Genomic DNA, 13,414 nt, shown 5'->3' on the forward strand with positions numbered 1-13,414 from the left:
TTCAACAATTTGTACACACACACAGAGACACAAAAAGTATAAAGTACTGTTTTAAGATTAGTTTTACTGTTAATTCTCATAGTACAATACATTAAGGACAGAGGTCCTACATGGGGAGCATGTGCACAATGATTCCCGTTGTTGATTTAACAATTGACACTATTATTTATGACGTCAGTAATCACCCGAGGCTCTTGTCATGAGCTGCCAAGGCTATGGAAGCCTCTTGAGTCCACAAACTATGACTTTATTTAGACAAGGCCATAATCAAAATGGAAGTTCTCTCCTCCCTTCAGAGAAAGGTATCTCCTTCTTTGATGGCCCCTTCTTTCCTCCAAGATCTCACTCACAGAGATATTTCATTTAGGTCATTTTTTGCCATGCTGTCTTGGCTTTCCATGCCTAAGATACTCTCATGGGCTTTTTATCCGGATCCGAATGCCTTAAGGGCTGATTCTGAGGCCAGAGTGCTGTTTAGGGCATTTGTCATTTGGTGAATCTGCTGTGTATTCCACTTCCCATGTTGGATCATTTCCTCAAAAAGTGCATATTTTATAAACTCTGCATAGATTCATGTAATTTAAAGCAAACTTTATAAGGCTGATGAGTCAGGAGCCAAATTATGAAGTCACAGAGAAAGGAGATGAGTGAGCAAAACCTTCTGTTTTGAGGTCAATACTTACAACTGAAGCTGAGCCCTGAGTATAGGAAGCATTGATTATCATAAAGAAGTCACCTAACAAGTTCCTTAATTTGTCTTTTATCACTTCTATAATACTTAATTAGGGGCAAGAATAAGATAGGTATGCACATTCGCTTGATTTATCTATTGACTTATTGCCACACACACCATTAGCATTCTATCTAGGGTCTTCAGAAAGTATTGAAACTATCAAACTACCAGATACATATATATAGAAGAAAATACACTCCCAAATAGTCATCAATGTGGAAGAATGCTGTAGGATACTGCACAGATTTGGGAGGATATTGGGAGTGGGTATTTAGCATGATTGTGTATCATTCCTTGCCTGGTTCTAGCTTCCTGCTAATGATCCTGGAAGGAAGCAGTGATGGCTCAAGAAATTGGGTTTCTGCCTCCCACATGGGGGACCTGGACTGAGTCTTTGACTCTTGGCTTCAGCCCTTGTAGTTCCAGTTGTTGTGGGCATTTGGGGAACAACAAGCAGTGGGGGCTTTCTTTCTAACTCAAATAAATACAACTGCAAAGAGATTTGAAAGAATCTTGCATGATACACTCATACTCCCATATATCCTGAGTTTTATTTCTATCAATGAAACACATTTTAATTACTGATAAATGTAAATTGTTATTAAATATGCATATTCTATATCAAATATATATCATGTATTTAGGTTTGCTAAGTTTTATATTATTTATAAAATGTATATATACAGACTAGTTTTATTTATAACAGTGATTATATATGTATGTATGAAGATTTAAATCAGGTTGTTTTTTAAAGATTTATATATTTATTTATTTGAAAGACAAAGAGAGAGAGGGGAGAGGGGAGAGAGAGGAAGGTAGGGGGAGAGGGGAGAGAGGGAGGGAGAGAGGGAGAATCGATCTTGCATCTGCTGGTTCACTCTCCAAATGGCTACAACCACGGGGCTGGGCCAGGCTAAAGCCAGGAGCCAGAAACATCTTCCAGGTCTCCCATGTGGGTGCAGAGGCCCAAGGACTTCAGTCATCTTCCTCTGCTTTCCCAGGCACATCAGCAGGGAGCTGGAACAGAAGTGGAGCAACTGGGACTCAAACCTGTGCCCATATGGGATGCAGGCATTGCAGGCAGAGGCATAATCTGCTGTGCCACAGCGCTGGCCCCAAGTATCAGTTTTTAAAACCTGCATTCTACAGTAATAGAGGTCACAGTGGTCACAAAGCTCTACCTTTTTTAAAGGACAACTATGCCTAATCAGATAGGCCACTGAATAAATATCCAGCCACTGCACACCCACTTTATTTGTTGAGTATCTACTACCTCAAGGCAAAAATGCCATAGTACTATTTATTGGCATGTGAAGAACGCATAAAATAATAATAGGTCATAAAACAGCATGTAAATATGATTAAGTATTCATGTATTCATATTATATACATGTGAGTATAGGTATGTCACACACATTGGAGCTAAACTTTGTTTCCATTAGAATTTTTCTTTTGGTCTACCCTGTTTTTCATACCATGTAGCTGAAAATTATATCTTAAAACAGTATCAACAGGAAAATAAAGTTACTGAACATTAATTAACTTTGCAGGTTCTCCAAATGCATTAATTCTCAAAATATAGTGTCAAGAAACAAAATTTCAATCGCTTCTCAGCCTTTTGGCTAAGATCAAGTGAAGAAACAAAATTTCAGTGTAAAATGTTTTCATGTAAAAAATGGATATGTCAATAACTTCCTCCATGCAAAATAATCAATATATAAAGGCACCCACTTTTTAAAAAGCAGTCTACAGCCAGACTTCTAGACTCCACATTGAAATGGTGGATTTTGCCTTTTAGAGAAAAAAAAAATCTCTACACTGCTAGCTGCTGTTATCCCAAATTCAAATTCCATTTCAGTTTCCCCATTCTAATCAAAACATTTATATTGTTTATCTTTGCCAAGAAGGCTTATAATCCCCCTTATTAAGATTTTTAATAGATATTGCAAGCCTTACAGCAAGAGCCACAAAGAAGCAATTTAAAATAACTACGATGTCAGCCTTATGGGTTGTGTTGAACTGGAGGAAAGAGATAAGAACATGATATTAATAAACAAGAAAATTTCGATTCCTAACTATTCTTCCATTATTTTAACCCAAAAGCTTAACATCCTTTTATATAAATCCTGTATTAAATTTCTCCAAAACAGTACAACAGGACTACATGACATGGAATATGAAAATAAACATGAAATATATTTTGAATGTTTATAGCATTTAGGATCATTGTGGTTCAGATTAGCACACTATTTAAACCATTTCCCAACAACATTAATATCAAGCTTGTCATTTTCAACACAGAACAGTCTGCAGAATCTTTGTAGACTAGGAGCAGCCAGTATGATACAGAAGTATAAATCTGTGGGATGAACCACAAGGTTTAATACACACAGTTAAGTGCCCTCTTAAGAGAGAAAAAGAACTCTAGAAAAGTCAGAAGTCTCTTGAAGGACCTTCAGAAAACTCAAGAAATGTTTCAGCCAGAATTAAGTCATCTAGTTAGTGAGGGACCCTAACAGTAAATTCCACCTCAATAAATTAACTGTGATCGACCTGAAAGTGTCCATGGTGCTATCCATGTTTGGGAGGATATATGGCTAAAATGAGTAATAATGTTTATATTTAATTTTTAAGTTTATGTGCTTTTACCTGCTCTTTTTATATACACATGTATTTCAACTCCTGATTGCTTTGTCATTGTTTTAACCCAAGCTGTATATATATTTTATATTTATATATAAAGTCATGTATATACACATACATGCAGGTCTATGTATGTGTGTGTACACACAGAACCACTTTCTGTTCATTGTCAGCCCCTGGAAAACTGAGGCCTTTATCTCAACCCAGCTCTTTTTTATTCAAGTACATTTTTAAATTATTCTTATTATTTTAGTTGTGTATACTTATGGATCAGAATGTGATAATTTGATACACACATAGAGTGTATAAAGCTCAAACCAAATTAGTTAAAATTTTCATCCCCTTGAGTTTTAAAAATTTATGATTAATATTTAAGCATTGTACATAGTAAAAATATAGTTAGCCAAGAATATTTGTGTGAGATTGATCACATAGGACATAGGACATAATATTCCTTTTATAAATATTCCTTTTATCATATTTTCACCTATCCTATTACCAGGCCCTACTTAAGTCTTTTCACATATTTGGGAAATCTTCGTTTACATTTTTAGTCATTTTCACTTTATTTGAAAGATAAAAGGACAGAGATCGTCTATCTACTGGCTCATTTCTCAAATGCTAGCAACATCCAGGATTAGGCCTGTCCAATGGAGCCTAGAACTTCGTTTGGGTCTCACATGTGGATGGCAAGGACCCAAGCACCCAAGTCCTCATCTGCTGCTTTTGCAGGGTGCATATTAGTAGGAAGCTGGATTATAACCAGAGCAGCTGGGACTCAAACCAGGTACCACCAATGGGATGCAGGTGCCTTAAGCAGTGGCTTAAACCACTTCTCCAAATTTCCACCCCTGTTTGTGAAATCTTTCATTCTCAATTAGTTTTTCTCAAACTGTGCAAACAAAAGGAATGTCACTATCTTCAAAAGAGACAAGGAGATGCTTTTCTAATTTAAAGGGAAGATTGGCCTCATAGAGAGCGAAGGAAGGAAGAGAGAGAATGAGTGTTGTCACCACCACCTAGGGAAGGAAGCACCCCTTAATGAAAGCCACATTTCTGTTAATAAAATGACATCGACAGCAAGCCTATGGTGATGAGAGCATGCTAATGCATACACAACTTCCTGATAGTCACCCACCTTTAGTACAATAGTGAGACTGACCTAAATAACAGCTCTGTATTTTTTCCACCACTCTGCTCGTTGATATTCTAACACTAAACAATTTTCCAATCCAATGGCTACCAAATATAATTTTCTGTTTAGCTGTAGAATCTTAAAAACAACAGAAAGTTCATTCAAGAAACAAGTTAGATCAGATAACTTGCAGGTAAACCAAGAGTGCTAATGTCTTCCCACAGTAGCTCCAAACCAGGGGTGCACTAGAGCCCTGCCTAACCATCACAGCCAGCAGAGCTAATGCTGAAGAGCCAGAGCTCACTGACTGGCTGACGTGCCCTTTTTATTTAACAGATAGAGCAACCAAGGCCCTGAGGAATGAAGCAACTTCCAAGACCACAGAGGTGGTGACAGAGCTACAAATCTAAGAAAATTATACCTTTGTTTTGCAAAATATAAAGCCACATTTTTATCCTAAGTTCTAATTTCCCTAGCACTTCTAGATTGATTTTATTTCATTTGATGATTACAATGGCCTTGTGGCCCAGATAAAGCAGAAATGCCAAGTATATTCCTGAGAAACTGAGGCTCTGGTGGTAGATTTTGTTCTGAAGTAAACCTCATTGTAAGGGGCAAAGGTGAGCTTAAGCACACAGGTCTTCAACATTCTACCCACTGTGACTTATATAGAAGTTTTCCCCGTTACTATACAAAAAAGTCAAAGAGACTACCACATGCCTTTAAAATATCATACCTTGAAAGTAAAGCATAAAAAGTAAATATTAGCAATTAAGTATTACTATTAAGGAGTACTGTGGTTAAACAATGTAGAACAATGTAAAGAGTTAAATTGAGCTAAAATTCTCAACTATTGGCTTGGTTCAAAATAAACATCTTGCTAATTTATCTTGAATCTTTTATGGCTTTTACAGAATTTAAACATTGAGAGCGTTAAACAACTTTATCAAGTGTCAGACTTTCACAGTTGGTCATTGTTCCTGGTTTCCATTTGTGTTAACGAAAGGGAGAAACAAAACTCCTGAGTCAGAATTAATCTTAGCTGTCATCAGTCTGCACTCCTAGGAAAGCCATGGCCAATGGTGTCGGTGATGGGAGAAGTGAATTTCCCTGCAGCCTGCTCCATGCATTCTCTTCCCTACTCTGCATCCCTGCTCTCCACTAATTTGATCCGGAGCCTTAAATGTGCTCCCTATGGTCTAGAAGTCCAAATTACTCTCCTTGCAAAGGTGAACACAAGCCACTGCAGGCTCTCCATCCTTTACTGTCTGAGATCATTCTCCTGAGGGTGCAGCTCATCTTTCAGAGAGTTAAACTTTTGCTTTTGCACAGCTAGACAGAAACCACGAGAGAAAAGATTATGGCCACACCATATGTCTGTCTTCATAAATGTATGTGTGTGTGCATGCCTGCACGTGTATATTTTCTCAATGAGAGGGGAGTAGATTTTCTCTTTTCAAGGAGGAAGATTCTCCCCTCCCCTCAGGTTTCTAACTGCTCAGTGCTTGCTGATTAATTTAAATCTATACACAACTGGGTCTCTTATTAATGATTCTGCCAGGTTTCTAGAACATAGCAGGATTAACCTGCTCTGAATACAAACTGTTCTTTCTTAAAGGGGCCACTGCCTTGTAATATTAACCTGAGGGAAAACAAAGCAGGACAATACCATTGTTTGTACATGGTGAGTACCACAAATTGTTTCCTGTACAGTTTACAGTTGTCCAATGGAAGCTAAAGTAACAAAGTCCCCCAGCACAGTGATGGTCAGCCATCAGTGGAGCAGACTTGGAGATTCCATAACTTCGCAGCTGAGGATCAGGGGACATCCCAAACTCCAGCTAAAGTAATTGGACAGACTCTCAAAGAGGTGAGTTGAAGTTGAAATGAAATTGCCATTTAGTTAACACAGTTCTAAGTAATTCCACGAAACCACATTTGAAAAGACATCATGTGAATAGCAGGAGGTTTATTAGTTTAACAGAAATTAAAAGCAAAGTAACACGGACAAGCTTTGGCATTACCTGAGAGAACTCGAGTTCAGTAAGACTCGTATCATGCTGGGTGAGAGGACTCAAAGCCTCCTTCATGTTTTTACATCATGAAACTCACTCCAGATCCAATTATAGACATACTGCACCACAGCTTCCCATAAGGCTTGCTTCAAGGAAGATGACACATGGTGTCAGATCCTCACTTGCACTGTGGGTTAGGTATAACTGAATCTGGTGAATGTGTGTTGACATTAGTTCCACCATTCAGTGTACTCTTTGTTCAAAGTGTTGGGAACTGCAGAGTGGGGGACTATAGTCTGGTATTCCATGCACATCTGACTACCCTTCCCTAAAGCATAGATTCACTCTATTGCACAGAAAGTCTCCAATTTATTATGGTTTGACATATGCTTTTTTTTTCACTTAAAATGGTATAAAAGAGGTAGGGATTTGATAGAAACTATACTTTGAATTTTGAGCTTTTCCCAGACTAGCGTTGAATGGTATCGCATACTCCGATGACACTGAGAAATTCCCAGTCAGCTATGGTATCACGGGAGTAAACATCCATCCTCTACAGTGTGCTGTGCTGCTAAGCTATGACATTAAGTAGGTTAAGAATATTAAATGCATTTCCAATTTGTGATATTTTCAACTTACCATGAGTTTGTCAGGATGTAATTCCATAAATTGACAGGCATCTGTATTATAGGCCTTCTGTGAATCATCACAAAAGGTACAACCTCTTTCAACATCTTCACCTTGCAGAATGGTGGTGAGGATTAAATGAGGAAAAATGGCTCATTGCAAGGGCTCACTAATTCTTAGTTATTATCTTATACAAAGCCTCCTCCATCGCCCTTTACACAGCACAAGGACTTCAAAAAGCATTCTATTTAATTGATAGCCTAGTTTCTGAGACTTCAAATAAAGGGCATTTGGATGACACACATTATGACCAGAGAGATGTTCTGGCTTTTCTAATGTTACATGAAAGCCACAAATAAAGTTGCAGATCCACAAGTCTCCACAGATATATAATTCATTTGACTATCTCAAAACTTCATACAAGGGCAATCAGTACCCTCACAAAGGTGGAAAAGAGACTTTTCCGGCATATAATACACAGCAGGAAAGACATACAAGTGAATAATGATTCTTTTTCCTCTATGCTTCCTATAGGATGATTTGTGTTATCATTTCATTGTGATGAGTATTGCAAGGGAGTTGTGGACTACATTTTGAAAGGAATAGTAAGATCAATTTTTACAGCATGCATGTAGTCTAATGAAATAGTAAGCTTCTAGTTATTAAAGAAATAGAGAATAAGGCTGGAAGAAAGGACCTTGAATGTTTTCACCATTAAAAAAAAGATTTGAAGAGACAGATATGTTTACCCTGATTTGGTCATTACACAGTTATACATGTGCATTCAAACATCACACAGTACCTCATAACGGCCTGTATGCACAAGTCTTACATACCAGTTAAACAATAAAAAGAAAAAAAGAGGAGAAAAGGCAAGTCAAGAAAATTTAATTTTTTAAGGAAGGGAAAATATGAGGGGGAAAGTACTTCTTCTTGGTTGCTAGGTATTCTCTTTGTTGCTATTCTAGAATTGAAAACGTCAACCCAAGAAATGGCATACTATAAAATGCTACATGGATAGCAGGTTTGGGAGCTGTCCAGCTCTCGGTGTTCCCACTAATATACTGTGCGGTCCCCAGAGCGGAGATTTCCTCTGAATCCAGGATTTAACTGAATGTCTCCACGGCAAGCCTGAAGTGCAATTCCAGGAATCAGGTTTGGCCTTCGTCCTAGTGCTTTAACAAGATTCTAATAAGAACTACAGCCTGTCAGCCAAGCACACTCAAAGACCGGCATGATCATAGTATCTTCCAGTAAAGCAAAGCTGCCCAGGAAAGAGTATTTCAGACTTTATAAGAAAGCTGAAAATGTAGTAAAATATGAGAAGACAGGGCAGGGAGGAGGAGGGGAATAAGGGTCAGGAGCACAAAGTAATTTTAAAATACTACACGTTCACCAAACTCATATTTTAAAAAAATGAATGAACCTGGAGAGCAGGAACACACAGTCCCAACAAGCATATTCCAACACTTCTAAAGTCAAACCTTTTGATAGCCTCATTATATGAATAGTGTAAAAACTTACACTAAATGACAGATTCTGCTTACTAGTATTGGTCTGATCGCAGCAAATGACCCTGTCTCCAAGTGCTTTTCCAAATAAGAGACTTATCCTAACTTTCCAGGTCTCCGTCTCTGAGAAACACTGCTGGACGTTTGTCCTCCCCTTTATCCAGGGATTTTTTTTTAATTAAATTTCTAATATGTTTCCACCAGAGGGCAGTAAATAAAAGATAAATAAACAAACAACCTGTTCACTTAATACACTTGTTCCTAAATTCAGGTATAAACAAACAAACTTTACCTTCTTATTAACCTACATTATAGATTTCACTGTTAAAAATCTTTATTTTCTCACCTCTCCTGGATTTCTCTAAACATTCTCATTCTCCATCATTAGAAGTGTGTCCCATAAACATAGCCCAGAATGAAACAAGGGAGGCAGTTTTCATACAATGAAAAACGTTCCTTCGCCATAAAAAGTGTCTCCTCTGTACATTCGCACAGGGCCTACCTCGGTATGCAATCGCATCTCTGCTGGTCAAGGGGCTGGGTGGGCTCCACTGACTGTTTCATTGTTGTAAGGGCAGACACTGGCAGGAGGCCGCAGGAGTACTCCAACAAGAGCTGTGCATTCCAAACAGGAATCCTGCAAGAAAAAGGAAAGGACAGGGTTGCCATCCAGTGGTCATCCAGTGGCCTTGCGTCCTGGGAGCTCCTCAGTTACCACGGCTATGCTTCCTCTGATAGTGCAGGAATGCAGTGTGCAAGCTCTGGACCTGGATATTAACCAGGGCCAAAATAAATCAGCATTCAAATCTGAGCAAACCTCGACCACAGAGCCCACTTCTCTAAACTGCAAGATGAGAATAAAGGTGGTGCAGCTGAGCAAGGGACCGGAAGCTAACTTGAAAGACCATGTGGCTCATGTGGTTCTAAGTGTAGCTGACTCTCAGAATCAACTTGGCCATCTTTTAAACACAGATTCCTGGGGCAACCAATGCCTTCTGAGTTATAGCTTCCAGGGATAAGGCTCAAGAATTGGTATCTCTGAAAATATTTATGGGCGATTTCTGCAGCAAGTCTGATTTAGTCCAAGGACTGGTCTGTGAATTCATTCTATCTTTAGGCAAGATGTGCTTTACCTATCCTAGCTCCAGTAGTCTGAATTTACAGTCTTTAAATATCCATTTTTGTCAACCCTTCCAGTGTCCCGAAAACCATACCATCAGATAATTCTCTATGCTGGTCTGAATCTGAGCTCTATTGCATACCAGCTGTCCAAACTAACCTTCCAATATCTCAATGTCATATCCAGGTGGGATAGCACAGTACACACTTACCCTATAGATTTACTGGGAAAACTGAAGTGCTTGAAGTAGTACCTGTTGCTTAGCAGGCATTAAATGTGTTATCATTTATAATTAATTGCTTCCAGCTATTCTTTTCGCTTATATTCATTTGCTTGGTCCCAACAAATATAGTGATCACTTAGGACTTGACACATACCTAGCCTTCTTATCTGTCTGTCCAACCTCCCAGGTCTGTGCAGCCCTTGTGGTTACTGATAAATTTTAGCCATAGAATCAGTGCCTCTACTTTCTGAGTAATACTGACCAAAATAGGCACTTTAGTGCTCAGTAGGTAGATACTGAATGGATAGAAACATTTCTGTGGATCTACTATGTGCTCATCGCTGAAGAAGGCATATTATATACATTATTTCATTTGATTTTAACAGTACCCCAAGGTAGGTATTAAGTTTACAAAGGAGAAAATTAAGTCCTTAAAAGGTAAAAGTATAAGGGGTACACTTCTTTAGGTGGATCCAGAAGCTAGAAAATGAATTGCTCCACGTGATAAGCTCAGAGTCTAGCCATTTTCCCATTCTTCACTGCTGCTAGAGGTCTGGAGTATGCACCTGGAGGCCCTGTCCAGCATTCAGATCCCCATTAACACAGGATGGGGTATCTTGTCTAATACCCACAGGTCCCTCCTTAGGAAGTCATTACCTACAACTGTTGGTATTCACAAATGCACTACCATGATAGAATAGTAATCGTGACCTCAAATATCACTCATTGCGTTGGCCCCTCATCGCAATATTTCAGCCTCAAATGCACACTGACTGGTGGAAGCAAACTCACATTTCCCAATCATCATAGTTACCATACACACAACTACAGGCTGCCTTTCCCATAAAGACCGATTCACAATTGCCTGTTTTACCGGCAATTTATTCTTTTCTGTTCCAATTTTTCTTATTTCTTACTGTCTTAAGTCACTGTGACCTGAGTCTGTTCCATTCATGATATTACCAGGATTCTGTGAAGATAAATGCAAATCCCACCAGCATACTGAGTGGAAGGATATGAATCAGGATGAGGGCAAACACACAGCATAACAAAATTGGAAAAAAAAGAAATCCTTTTATCAAATTCTTATAAAGTACCCAAGCTCATTTTCTTCAAAATTACTAATAACTAATCAGCTGATATCTCTAACCTAACCATGTATTTTATACAAGTTGCTAGGCCAGGCATCATGGGTTAGATGAAGATCACCAAGAGATAACCATTGCTCAAAGGAAATATATTTTGAGATATAAGGACACAACATTAAGCCTTATCATTAACACATGGTAATTAATGTTAAATCCTACTGTGATGTAGAATTTAATAGAGGAATTGTCACAGCCTGCAGTGGTCAGAGGAAGATGTGTGGAAAAAAATATCTCTTGTACTGAGCAATGTAGATGAATAGAAATAACTGAAGTGGCTGGGGGAAGGCTCACCAGAATTCGCCTATGAAAAGGTCAAAACTCATCTACAGGAGTTGGAGGCCCTCGAGTACACCTATGGAAGGCATTGAGGCTGGACTATGACCAACGTGGAATGCAGAGTTGAGGAGTCCAGAGTTATTCCTACAGACAAGAGGATTTCTGTGCAACTTCTGAGGAAGGGAAGGTATGGCACAAGTGTATTTTGCAGAAATTAATGTTGCAAGAGCTAACAGGAAACTAAGAGGGCCTGGAGATAAAAGTGGTCTAGTTTAACATATTAGTTTGTTCTTTGGGGGCATAAATAGAAAGCAAATGTTGAAAGGATATACTAAACTAAAATATGTCAAACAGGTGGATTTTTTAAAGCTCTTCTCAGACCTTTAAGATAAACCTCCCAAAGAGAGAGAAAAATAGTATTTCTTAAACTTAGTTGAACAGTGAACTACTTTTCCACTCTACAGCTCAAGGACTAGCACACTGAGATACATACTTTTTGATGACTGAGGAGGACTTTGAACCAGAGAAGAAACCAAGTAACTTAAGTTGACATTTTAGAAAAGACTTCTACACATCCCATTCTGATTGGCTGTGAGGATTAACAAAGAAGGCAGAAATGGCAGACAATTATATCCATCTATTTGATCACTCTACCTGTCTTGATGTCATCCTCTCCTCTTTTTCCTAGACCACACATCTAACAACATTCAAAGAGATATCCAGAACCTGACTACTTCTCACCACCATCTGGGCTACTTAAGAAAAACACCATTTTTAAAAAAATTTGTTTGCCAGGCAGAGTTAGACAGTGAGAGAATTATAGACAGTGAGAGAGAGACAGAGAGAAAGGTCTTCCCTCCATTGGTTCACTTCCCTAATGGCCATAGTTGTTCTAAGTGGTCTCTTCTTTCACCTTTGTGCCATGTTTTTTTTTCCTTTAACAAAGAAGCCAGCATGATCATTTCAGAAATTAACTAGATCTTATCAGTCCTCTGCTCAAAACTCTGCAATGGCTCCCAGATCAGTCAGAGTAGAAGACAAAGTCCTAAGAATGACTTCAAGACCAATGTGTCTTCTCCCCTTATTAATGTCACCTCTTTGATTTTACTTCCTGCCATTTGTCCTCCATTTAGTCTATACCAGGCACTGGGTCCCTATCCTCCTTCTTGAACACCCCAGCCACACCCCTGGAACAGGGATATTGGCTTATTCTTCCCTCTTCTGGAATTCTCTCCTCCTAAATAACACTGCACAGTAATACCCATCAGGTCACAGAATATCACTTTAATGGGATTTGCATGACCAACCCCTTTGAAAGTATATTGACCCTCTTCCTTAAACATGCCCTCTTCTCATCCTCCTATTATTTTTCTCTCTAGTACTTACTACCATCTAGAAGATATCTATTTTTTATTTGTTATTTTTCTATTGTCTGTCCCCTGGCCAGAGAACTAGATGTTCCAATAGGACAACCTACTTCCCTCTCCTTATCTCTATAGCCTAGCATACATGAGGTACCATATGTGTTGAGCTAGTTGATTAAGTAATTTCCTATAGCAATGCCATGAGTAGTTTAGAAAAGTCATTATCTATATTTTATAAAGGATTTTATAAAGGATGACTTGTAATTTATTCAAGAGTGGAAGTTAATAGCTATTTAATTTACCATTTACTAATTTTCAGATTAGAAAATAGGTCTCAATTTTTTCAACTGTACAACAGCATAAGGCTACAGAAGCAGTTAAAAATATGGCTTTAAATGAATCAAGATGGACAAAGGTACAGAACCCAGCATGTTTCCTTTTTGAAAAAAAGTTGTTTATATTTAGAGCTAATCAATATAAAAGTTTATATTATACATTGTACCAAGGAAAGAAATGAAATGGAGATAAACACACAGAAAAGCATAAACATACAAGTGGGCCGGTGCCACGGCTCACTTGGCTAATCCTCAGCCTGCGGCGCCAGTACCCCAGGTTCTAG

The 13,414-nt window shown here is 38.4% G+C and overlaps 1 long non-coding RNA gene across 3 annotated transcripts in view; it reads right to left on the bottom strand.

The window, feature by feature from the left end:
• Window positions 1-13,414, bottom strand: part of LOC103351184 (uncharacterized) — a 430,373-nt gene that overhangs the window by 107,229 nt on the left and 309,730 nt on the right. For 2 of the 3 annotated variants that reach the window (XR_016217448.1, XR_016217470.1), the window contains 2 exons: window positions 9,167-9,301; window positions 1,554-1,750 (listed from right to left, as the gene is read on the bottom strand). This is a non-coding gene — a long non-coding RNA (uncharacterized LOC103351184). Of the gene's footprint in view, window positions 1-1,553; window positions 1,751-9,166; window positions 9,302-13,414 lie in introns of those variants that run through there. The other variant, XR_016217449.1, reaches the window with a different exon arrangement.

The sequence above is a fragment of the Oryctolagus cuniculus genome, chromosome 12 (assembly GCF_051225735.1).
Source record: "Oryctolagus cuniculus isolate XC-2025 breed Fujian yellow rabbit chromosome 12, ASM5122573v1, whole genome shotgun sequence".
Classification (NCBI taxonomy): Eukaryota; Metazoa; Chordata; class Mammalia; order Lagomorpha; family Leporidae; genus Oryctolagus; species Oryctolagus cuniculus.